This window comes from Cebus imitator, unplaced genomic scaffold (assembly GCF_001604975.1).
Source record: "Cebus imitator isolate Cc_AM_T3 unplaced genomic scaffold, Cebus_imitator-1.0 Scaffold25, whole genome shotgun sequence".
In the NCBI taxonomy this organism is placed as follows: domain Eukaryota; kingdom Metazoa; phylum Chordata; class Mammalia; order Primates; family Cebidae; genus Cebus; species Cebus imitator.
This window is the reverse complement of record NW_016107340.1, coordinates 8,375,374-8,378,485: the sequence shown is the minus strand read 5'-3', so window position 1 is coordinate 8,378,485 and position 3,112 is coordinate 8,375,374. Positions and strand designations below refer to the sequence as shown.

Here is a 3,112-nt window from a genome sequence, read left to right as displayed (position 1 = left end):
TTTTTAAAGATAAAGTTTTCTACCAACAAAATTGTTTTATATTACATGTTGATTTATCGATTTGTGTATAATAAATATAAATGAAAAAACATAGATGACTTCCTGACATATGAAAAATGTCTAACTCTCCAAGGATAAAAAAAATACATATGATAAAGATCAGATTCAAGACATTTTAACACTGAACGTTAAGAAGTAACCCCAACTTGCACTTCTTATTATAAGCAAAGAATCCAATGTACCTTTGAATTGTTTCCAAGATTCTTTGCTTGCTCTTTCCCATCTACTGCCCCACTTTTCTTGGTCTTGTATCTCAGTCTTGGATTTAGCTTTAAACACCCTTTTTCTTCACTCTATTGTTCTCATGTTGATTTATTTGAATGGAAAAATGGAAAATAAGCTATGTAGGATTCAAGATAAAACAGCTCTTAGAAGAATACTCTTAGAAGAACTGGGACTGATACCAGGAATGGTGGTAACTAAAGAGAGAAGGCAAAAGAACTAACATGTTTTGATCCGTCTACTATGGGCCAAGGCAGTATTATGGATACATACAAATAGCAGAGAAAGACATTTTAAAACATTGATTGTAAAAGAAGCTTATTATTATTATTACTGTATTTTTTTGTTTGGCAGTGTCTCTCACTCTATTGCCCAAGCTGGACTGCAGTGGCGCGATCATGGCCCACTGCAGCCACGACTTCCAGGGTTCGAGCCATCATCCCACCTCAGCCTCCTGAGTAGCTGGGACCGCAAGTGTGCGCCACTACAGCAACTATTATTTTCTTGTAGAGACAGGGTCTCACTATGTTACCCAGGCTGGTCTTAAACTCCTGAGCTCCAGCAATCCTCCTACCTTGGCCTTCTAAAGTGTTGGGATTACAGGCACAAGCCACCACACCCAGGCTATTATTTATTTCTTGAAGAGTCACTAGAGTAGCCCTATTCTTTATACAAATGTAAGACAAGCAGGAATGTTTGCCCTGTAATGAGGGTATAGCAAATATCTTTTATGACTCCACTGCATCTGTCACTCACTGTGATTCTGGGAATGTGAGGCTCACTACTGGCTCAAAGGTAGATCAATTTGCATAAGAAACCCAGAGGCTTCTGGGAGGGGAAAAAATCTTATTTTCTCTGGGGATGTACTACTCCCTCTTTCTTTGAGATGTGAGTACTACTGAGAGAGAGAAGGTAGTCTTTATTCATCCAAGGGCCAGTGGTAGGGATAGGCAGCATGTCTCCTAAGATTAATGTAGAGAAAGGTTATCTGAATTGGTAACTCCAACTCTTGGTACTCAAATTAAAAAATAATACAGAAGTAAGTAGAATAATAAATATATTTATACTTTTTTCCACATAAGAAGTTAAATAATAAATACATTTGTACTCTTTTCCACATAAAGATTTAGTTGAGATTGGGCATGGTAGCTCATGCCTGTAATCCTAGCACTTTGGGAGGCCATGGTGGGTAGATTCCTTGAGCCCAGGAGTTCAAGACCAACCTGTACGACATAGTGAGACCCTGTCTCTATAAAAGAAAATAAATTTTATCCTTCTCCAGAACAAAACACAACTCTCACCTCACATTGGATTTTCCCCTCCCTTACCTTCCATTTCATGGAAATTTAGCTCTAAATTTTTCTCTGTTATGACACACTTCTACTTCTCAGGAAAATTACCTATGTGTAAAATAGTGTTGTTTACACCTAAAAAATAATAATTTGGAGTTAGTAGAAGTGAATAAAGCAAGAGGTGTTCAAATCCCATACTGTCTACTCCATGGTCAGACTTCCTCATCCTAAATCCTGACTTTGTTTACCCTGACCTTATCTGAATATTTTTTACCCTTGATTTCCTACCTCAAGTTCCATTTTCCTTTTGAAATCTCACCAGCCGCCTCACTCCACAGAGATATTTTTCTGCTTCTGAATTTCTGTTATATTTACCACTTATTTTCATACTCTCCCCTATGGTTATATTTTAAGTATGTAAATTAAAATTTGAGTTGGAATTCATTTGAAAGCAGTGGCAACATTCTAGATCTCTCTGAACTCTTCCAAGGGGTTAATGTGGTGTTCTATATGTAAGCTGAACATTAGGTTGAAACTCAGTTTTCTCAAAATATATGAGTTCTTCTCCTCCCTCTTTGGCTTTGTTTAGCTTAGTAACAGTCATGGACAACTGCATGTGAATCTTATGGCTGTTATTGGTCAACCTAGCAACCATGCCGGTTCCCAAGGATACAAACTCTGTAGGCACACCCTTTTGGTACGGTAATGAATGAAGCTAAACAGGTAACCAAAATCAAATGTCAATATTAGAACTACTGTATAATAAACTGGCTTTTTGGTCTCTGTAGGAGTAATTATTTCCCTCTCTAAATCAAACATTTTGTGTTAGTCATACAAAACAAACATCTTAAACTTTTATAAAATGAAATAATGAGGACATGTAGAGAAGTCTTAGAAATAATACAACAACTAACCATGTACACATAAGTCAATGTTAACTAGTATTATCATTAAGCCATTTTTCCTGAGAAATAAAACATTATAGAACTTAAGCCTTTCTCTGGGTGTGGTGGCTCATGCCTGTAATCCCAACATTTTGGGAGGCCAAGACAGGCAAAATCACTTGAAGTCAGGAGTTGGAGACCAGCCTGGCCAACATGGTGAAACTCCATCTCTACTGAAAATATAAAAATTAGCTAGGCGTGGTGCCGCATGTCTGTAGTCCCAGCTACTCAGGAGGCTGAGGCACAAGAATGTCTTGAACCTGGGAGGCCGAGGCTGCAGGAAACTGAGATTTTGCCACTGCCTTCCAGCCTGGGTGATAGAGTGAGATTCCGTCTCGAAAAATAAAAATAAAAGAATTTGAGCCTTCCCAAATCATTAACCGTCTTCTTTCTCCAGGCTAAAGATGATATGCATAATTTTCCCATCCATGTTTGTATGTTTTTTTAAACATATATGTATACATTAACACTATGTAGTATGATTTTGAATATTTACAAATGTTACACAATTGTTACATTAAAATTGTAATCTGCAAACTGCTTTTTATTAACTATTATAATTTTATTAAAAATTAAATCAGTTTCTTAATTTTT

The 3,112-nt window shown here is 36.8% G+C and overlaps 1 long non-coding RNA gene across 1 annotated transcript in view; it reads left to right on the top strand.

Annotated features, from left to right (window-relative positions):
* Window positions 1-2,242, top strand: part of LOC108300266 — a 35,728-nt gene extending 33,486 nt beyond the window's left edge. The window contains exons 3-4 of the long non-coding RNA XR_001823320.2: window positions 637-756; window positions 2,164-2,242. This is a non-coding gene — a long non-coding RNA (uncharacterized LOC108300266). The remainder of the gene's footprint in view (window positions 1-636; window positions 757-2,163) is intronic.
* The last annotated feature ends 870 nt before the right edge of the window (window positions 2,243-3,112 follow it).